Here is an 8917-nt window from a genome sequence, read left to right on the forward strand (position 1 = left end):
TAAGGAAAAGACAGTTGCAATTCTTAGGACATTTAATGAGGGAAGGGTTGGAAGAGGTGGTGATGACTGGAAGGAAAGCAGGGGGAGTATATGGACGGGCTGATGAGGGCGATGGGAAAACAACTCAAAGCAGCACAAATGTTACAAATAACTAGGGACCATGAACGGTGGCACTCCATGGTTGCCAAAGTCCAAGAGGATAAGGCATGACGGTAAGGTACATGTGAAAGTGTATGGACCCAGACTACTATAGTAGACATGAGAAATAAAGGAGACTGCAAAAGACCATAAGGCCTACACTAGGCAGCTCCGTATCCATCACCACCTGTCATCTCCGCAACGAGAACTGGCCGCTAAGGCAGGGTTAGGGAGTTTCCCCGTGTTGCCACATCTTCACAGATAACATGGCCTGCACGGCTCACATGCCCACTCTCTCTATATATATATATATATATATATTATTTATCTGTGGCGAGAACGTGTGTGTGGATGCAATGCTTTCTGAATGCAGTGTGGGGGGTGGCCAGAGAAGGGATGGAGTGGCAACGTCACTTTTTTGCTCATGTGCCATGTCCACGACTTGAGGAACGAAACCTTTGTATAGAAAACATTGCTTTGATTTTTACCTCAGTGGTGGTGTGACTAAATTGTAATTTAATTATATGTGGCAACATTATAAAATAACAGAATTATAAAATAATTATATGTGGCGACACGGGGAATCCCCATGCTCCGCCTTAATGGCCAGATTTCGATGCAGCGAGTATAGAACTATTTGTTCTTGTTCTATTGACATATCCATTGTGTAGTCTACATTGCCATAAACTCCAAACCAACCTCAAGGGTCGACTTGGTTTGTATTCATATGGTCATTACACGAGAAATATAAAATTTGTATTTGGAAACAAGACCCAGTGTTTGACTGAAAGAAAATACATACATACATACATATACCAAGGCTTTTTCCCCCTTCCAAGGGAGGTAGCCAAAAAGGCAAAGGCAAAAACACTCCCACCCATTTCATCCCTAAATACCCTCCACACCCCTCCCACCCATCCTCTCATCTGAGCACCTCCAGGATGACGGGTCATCCCAGCACCCAGCCCACCGCCCAGGGTCAGAAGCAGTGTCGCAAGACACAGTACATCCACAGCAAGGCCGCTTCATTTAATCGGCGACCCCCCCTCTCCGTCCCCCTTTGCATATAAGGCGAGGACGGGGAGAAATCCCTTCGGGCTGCGTCAAAAATTTACTCACACATACTACCCCACCCCCCCGCCCATTCCTCCTCATGCAGTCACAACATCATCCATATACAACCATTCTCCACTCACCTCTGTCTTCCGTCCTCTCCCTTCCTTCCTCAACAGACATTCCCCTCTTCCCCAAAGCCCCCTTCATCCCATCCATCCACCTCATCCTAGGACGTCCCCTCATGTTCACTCCCTCCACATCTGCCTTCCATACCTCTTTTACTAGTCTTTCTTCACTCATTCTTTCCATGTGTCCAAACCATCCTAATATTCTTTCATCAACCCTATCTCCCAAAACCTTTTTCACCCCTGTTCTCCTCCTCACCTCCTCATTTCTCACTCTATCCAGCCTAGTAACCCCCACCATACTTCTCAGACACCTCATCTCAAACACATTCAAACTCCTTCTCTCTTCTTCTCTTATGTTCCACGTTTCTGCCCCATACAGTGCTGTTGGCACAATCACTCCTTCATACAGTCTCCTCTTTGCATCCATTCCCAAATGCCTATTCCTCATTACACTCTTTAAACCACCAAGGCATTTACTCGCTTCTCAATCTACATTCTACCTCCACCTTCACTCCACCTTTTCCTGCTACACTTGCACCCAAGTATCTAAAACTATCCACTTCCTCCAGTCGCTCTCCCTTAATGTTCACTTCCAGTCTACTGCCACTTTCACCCCTTGTACACCTCATCACCTTACTTTTACCCACATTTATCTTTAGCTTTCTTCTATCACATACTCTCCCAAACTCTGCCACCAGCTTCCTCAATCCCTCCTCTGACCCTGCCACAAGCGCAGTGTCGTCCGCAAACAACAGCTGGCTCACCTCCCACTTTTCTCCATTTTCTTTAACCATCTCCAATCCCTGACTCACTACCCTAGCATTCACCTCTCGCACCACCCCATCCATGTATAAGTTGAACAGCCAGGGCGACATAACGCATCCTTGACGAAGTCCCACCTTTACCTCAAACCACTCACTCTCTCCATTTCTAATCCTAACACATGCTCTACTACTCTCATAAAAACTCTTGACAGCTCCCAAAAGCTTTCCTCCTATCCCATAAATCTGCATAACCTCCCACAGTGCCTTAATTGTCTATCCTATCATAAGCTTTTTCCAGATCCATAAAAGCCCAAAAAACATCCTTCCCCTTTCCTATAGCTTTCTCACGTATGTCTTACCACAAAGATCTGATCTACACAACCTCTACCCGTCCTAAATCCACACTGTTCCTCACCAATTACTCCTGTTCCTCTCCTAATCCTCTCAATTAAGATCCTCCCATAAGCCTTCCCTACTACACTTAACAGGCTAATCCCTCTGAAATTACTACATTCACACTTGTCCCCTTTTCCCTTGTAAAGAGGAACTATACAGGCACTACTCCAGTCCTCCGGTACTCTACCCTCTCTCCAGCAAACATTAAATAACCTCACCAACCAGTCCACCATCACTGAACCTCCCTTTTTCAGACATTCTGCATGACATCCATCCAGACCAGGTGCCTTACCTGCTTTCATCATCTTTACAACTGCCTTCACCTCATCCTTCCGTATTTCTCCTCCATTCTCCTCACTCATCACTCTCATTTTCTTCGCATTTCCCACTGCAGCTATCTTTCCTTCCCTATCCTCCTTCACATTCAGCAACTCCCTAAAATATTCTGCCCATCTTCCCCTCACTGCCATCTCCTCCATTATCATCTCTCCATCTGTACCTTTTACCTTTTCTTCCCTACTTGATTCGCCTCCTCTTCCTCTCTTAATTTCCTTCCAAAACATCTTTTTATTACTTTCAAAATTTTCTGTCATACTCCTACCCCATTTCACATCTGCTCTCCTCTTTGCCTCCTTTACCTTTTGCTTTACTTCTCTTTTCTTTTCTTTTCTTTGTACGTCTCATATGACTCCCCAGTCCTCTTTTGTAACCAATCTGTGAATGCTCGCTTCTTCTCTTCTACAACCTTCTTTGTTTCCTCATCCCACCATTCACTACCCTTCCTTCTATTTCCCCCTGTCCTTCTTGTTCCACACACCATCCTTGCACACTTTAAGACTCCCTCCTTGAACCATCCCCATTGCTCCTCCACACCCATCTCTGCTCTATCCTTTACTCCCTCCCACTCCTCCTTCAGCTTCTTTTCGTACTCCTTTTCCTTTTCCTTTTCATTCAAGGAGTTCACTCTAAGAACCTCCCTACCTTTTGTCCCTTTCCTCCTTCTCCATCTATCCTCCACTCTCAGCTTACCTTCCACCAAAAAATGATCTGATATTCCCCCACCCTCTCCCCTTAGCACATGTACATCCTTCACTCTTCCTATCATAATCCTATTTACCACTACATAATCCATTAGCGCTCTATCTACCACCCTTCCCTCCACCACCCTCTCCCATGTGTACTTATGCTTGACTTTCTTCCGAAACACTGTATTTGCTATCATCAACTCTCTTTCTAGACACATTTCCACCATCAACTCTCCACTACGATTCTTTCCTGGAACTCCACACTTCCCAACCACTCCATCGATTGGACCATTTCCCACCCTAGCATTAAGGTCTCCCAGTACTATTACATTGACATTTCTTCCTGAACCCTCTATGCACTCATTTAAATCTATCCAAAAGGCCTCCCTTTCTTCCATGCTCTTCTCACTGCCAGGCCCATATGCACTTACAAAGACCCACATCTCCTTTCCCAGTTTCACCATCCACATTATCCTTGAGGAAACCTCCTTCCACTCCACTACACGTTTACCTATCTCCTCACTTACTAGAATAGCCACCCCTTCCCTCCCTCGCCCTCTCTTCACTCCTGATAACCTCCCACTTACACTCCCAAACTTACACTCGCCCTTCCCTTTCAACTTAGTTTCACTCAAAGCCAACACATCCATCTTTCTTCTCACAAACATACTACCTATCTCTTCCCTTTTACTCTCATCTGTACCACATCCACGCACATTAAAAGACCCAAACCTTAGGGTGCTGGCCCGAGGCCCTCCAGCATCCCATATGCCTTTCCTTTTATTTTTAGGAATCTGCCCCTTGGGGCTACAGGGAGAAGGATGCCTAGTCCCTCTCCCTGTCCCTTTCTTCTCTCCTCTTACGATCCAAGTGGGAAACTTGGTGGCAGTATTCTTTTCCCCCACCACAGGGAATTCCCCAATCACAGAAAAAGAATACTCGGAGAAATGGTACAGGACAGCAACAAGGGGTTGGGGGACAGCATAACGGAGGGACAGTCGTAGCATAAAAGTGTCATCATTTCTCTATGAACAGAATTTCCTCTATCATAGACAAAATGATGTGTGGCTCTGGTCCGTAGGGGCGCCCCATATAGACCCTAAAGTATCGACTGCATGCTACTTTGCCACAATAACAAGCAGCCAATACCCCAGACGGGGAGAAAGAAAATACATTGCCATAAACTCCAAACCAACCTCAAGGATTGACTTAGTTGGCATTCATTTGGTCATTATGGGACTAGTATAAAATATTTATTTGGAAATGAGAGTATGTAAGAAAATGGTGACCAGCTTGGCAGCCACTTTCAGTCCCTCCGTGGACTCTTGGACTGCAGTCTAGTGATAAGCTCTGATCAAATTCACAAAAGTAACCTAGGGATATTTTGCCCAGGACCTCAAGCTCCTGTGAATTTGATGAATTGCAGTGGTGGCCTAGATCTACAAAACTGCTAACAGTTATGTTGAGATGCTATTGTTAAATAGTATGATGATGCTGGGAAGGGAGTTTAGGATTTTAAAGTGCACATGGGCCTAGTTTGGAAGAATGTAGAGGAAAGGGAGGCATTTTGGATATATTTGAATGAGTGCATAGAGGGTTTAGGGAGATGTTGATGCTAGAGTAGATAAACCGAAAGTGGATTTCCAAGAAAAAAATTGTAGTGGTATCTAGAGTAATTTCAGAGGGATTAGCTTGTTGAGTGTAGTAGGGAAGGCTTATGGGAGAATCTTAATTGAGAGGATTAGGAGAGGAACAGAAGGAGTAATTGGTGAGGAACAGTGTGGTTTTAGGACGGGTAGAGGTTGTGTAGATCAGATCTTTGTGGTAAGACAGATACTGTATGTGAGAAAGCTATAGGAAAGGGGAAGGATGTTTTTTGGGCTTTTATGGATCTGGAAAAGGCTTATGATAGGGTAGACAGAAAGGCACTGTGGGAGGTTATGCAGATTTATGGGATAGGAGGAAAGCTTTTGGGAGCTGTCAAGAGTTTTTATGTGAGTAGTAGAGCATGTGTTAGGATTGGAAATGGAGAGAGTGAGTGGTTTGAAGTAAAGGTGGGACTTCGTCAAGGATGCGTTATGTTGCCCTGGCTGTTCAACTTATACATGGATGGGGTGGTGCGAGAGGTGAATGCTAGGGTAGTGAGTCAGGGATTGGAGATGGTTAAAGAAAATGGAGAAAAGTGGGAGGTGAGCCAGCTGTTGTTTGCGGACGACACTGCGCTTGTGGCAGGGTCAGAGGAGGGATTGAGGAAGCTGGTGGCAGAGTTTGGGAGAGTATGTGATAGAAGAAAGCTAAAGATAAATGTGGGTAAAAGTAAGGTGATGAGATGTACAAGGGGTGAAAGTGGCAGTAGACTGGAAGTGAACATTAAGGGAGAGCGACTGGAGGAAGTGGATAGTTTTAGATACTTGGGTGCAAGTGTAGCAGGAAAAGGTGGAGTGAAGGTGGAGGTAGAATGTAGATTGAGAGAAGCGAGTAAATGCCTTGGTGGTTTAAAGAGTATAATGAGAAATAGACATTTGGGAATGGATGCGAAGAGGAGACTGTATGAAGGAGTGATTGTGCTAACAGCACTGTATGGGGCAGAAACGTGGAACATAAGAGAAGAAGAGAGAAGGAGTTTGAATGTGTTTGAGATGAGGTGTCTGAGAAGTATGGCGGGGGTTACTAGGCTAGATAGAGTGAGAAATGAGGAGGTGAGGAGGAGAACAGGGGTGAAAAAGGATTTGGGAGAGAGGGTTGATGAAAGAATATTAGGATGGTTTGGACACATGGAAAGAATGAGTGAAGAAAGACTAGTAAAAGAGGTATGGAAGGCAGATGTGGAGGGAGTGAACATGAGGGGACGTCCTAGGATGAGGTGGATGGATGGGATGAAGGGGGCTTTGGGGAAGAGGGGAATGTCTGTTGAGGAAGGAAGGGAGAGGACGGAAGACAGAGGTGAGTGGAGAATGGTTGTATATGGATGATGTTGTGACTGCATGAGGAGGAATGGGCGGGGGGGTGGGGGGTGGGGTAGTATGTGTGAGTAAATTTTGACGCAGCCCGAAGGGATTTCTCCCCGTCCTCTCCTTATATGCAAAGGGGGACGGAGAGGGGGGGTCGCCGATTAAATGAAGCGGCCTTGCTGTGGATGTACTGTGTCTTGCGACACTGCTTCTGACCCAGGGCGGTGGGCGGGGTGCAGGGATGACCCGTCATCCAGGAGGTGCTCAGATGAGAGGAAGGGTGGGAGGGGTGTGGAGTGTATTTGGGGATGAAATGGGTGGGAGTGTTTTTATGCCTTTCCCTTTTTGGCTACCTCCCTTGGAAGGGGGAAAAAGCCTTGGTATATGTATGTATGTATGTATCTAGAAAGTTGATTGCAAATCAGTGTTTGGGAAGAAAGTTGAAGTACACATTGGGAAGGATTGTAGATAAGGGCTCTGATGGACTATATAGTGGTAACCAGGAGATTAGTAGTTTTGGTTGTAAATGTACTAGGGGAGAGGGAGGGGGAATATTGAGTAATTTTTTGGTGGAAAGTTTAGATGGAGAAAGGAAAAAGAATGTAGGGAGATGCTAAGAGTAAGCTGTTTGAATGAAAAAGTACAAGCTGAGAGGATTGAACTAGGAGTGGAGGAATGGCAAAGTTTGAAGAGAGTCACTGTGTAATAATGGTGTGTGAAGCAAACCTGAGAGAAAGTAGAAGGGTAGTGAGGTGGGATGAAGCAAGGAAGGTTGTAGAAGATAAGAAATAAGCATTCACAGATTGGTTACAAAATGGTATGAGAGGTACGAAGAAAAAAAAGCACAAGATAAAGAAGACAAAAGATGTGGTCTGAAATTGGGTGAAAGCATGACATTTGAAAGTAATAGATATTTTGGAAGGAATTTGAGAGAGTAAGGAGGTGAATGAAGTAGAGAAGAAAAGGTAGATGGAGAGATGAGTAAAAGCAGCAACGACTGCAACAGCATTGTAGGAGAGAGGCCAAACGCAGAGTATGGGATCCAATATATTTGAAATATATTGGATCCCATACTTTGCATTTGGCCTCTCTCCTACAGATGGAGAGACAATGGAGGAGCAGTAAGAGGAAGATGGGTAGACTATTTCAGGGAGTTGCTAAATGTGGAGGAGGGAAAGGTAGTTGTTGTTGTCATTCCCTAGACTGTCTGTCCGAGCAGTCCTGTCTCCCCAAGGAATGCCACAGCTGAAACTGGGTTTTCCCACATCCTTTATGGAGTGTATGTTGTGTTTGCGTGCATGATTGTGTATAATGCAGTCTTCCATTATGTGTTGTATGGTATGGGGTGAAGTGTTACATCCTGGGCAGCTGTTCACAATGGTAGCTTAGAAGAGGGAAAGGTAGTTGTAGTGGGAAGTGCTTAGAAAATGATTGAATGAGGAAAATGGAGAAACAAGGAATGAGGTGAAAGCAGTTGTTAAAATGAAAGGGCAGGTAAGGCACCTGGGATGGATGGTGTCATGTGGAGCATCTCAAAAAGGGAGATCCAGTGATGGTGGACTGGATGGTGAGATTTAAGGTTTGTCTAAAAGAGGGTAAAGGACTAGAGTGCCTGTATAGTTCTGCATTACTAGGTAAAAGGGGACAAGTGGGTAGTAATTTCAGTGATCAGTTTGTCGAGTGTAGTTGGGAGGTTTTTGATTGAGGAACTGAGGGAGTTATAGGTGGAGAACAGTGTAGGTTTAGGAAAGGTAAGGGTTGTGGGGATAAGGTTTTTATGGCAAAGCAAATGAGAAACCTATAGAAAAAGTACGATTCTTTTTGGGCCTTATGAATTTGGAAAAGGCTTATGACTAGAAAGGAAGGCACTGTGGGAGGTATTGCAGATATATAGATAAGAGGAGCAGTAAAGATTTTTACAAGAGTAGTAGAGTTTGTTAGAAATTGAGTGAATAGTTCAAGGTAAAAGGACTTTGCCAAGGATATTATGTCACCATAGCTGTTCAATTGATACATGGATGTGGTGCGAAGGGTAAACACGAGGGTAATGGGCCATGGATTGGAGATGGTTTAAGAAAATGGAGAGAAATCAGTAGTTGTTTGCTAACATGTACAAAGGGAGAGGATGGAAGCAAGTATTAAGGGAGAGAGACTGGAGGAAGTGGATAGCTTTAGATAACTGGATGCAAATGTGGCAGGAAAGGGAGTGCAGGTGAAGGTAGAATGTAGATTGGGAGAAATAGGTAAATTCCTTGTAGGATTAAAAAGTGTAATGAGAAATAGACATTGGGAATGTATGCTAAGAGGAGATTGTACGAAGATAATGCCAACAGCACTGTATGGGGCAAAAACGTTGAACACGAGAGGAAGAGTTTAAATGAGATGAAATTCCTAAGTGTGGTAGGAGATACTAGGCTGGATAGTGAGAAACGAGGAGAGCAGAGGTAGAAAAAGAGTTG

Source organism: Oratosquilla oratoria, chromosome 33 (assembly GCF_046742065.1).
Source record: "Oratosquilla oratoria isolate Oo_2021 chromosome 33, ASM4674206v1, whole genome shotgun sequence".
Lineage (NCBI taxonomy): Eukaryota > Metazoa > Arthropoda > Malacostraca > Stomatopoda > Squillidae > Oratosquilla > Oratosquilla oratoria.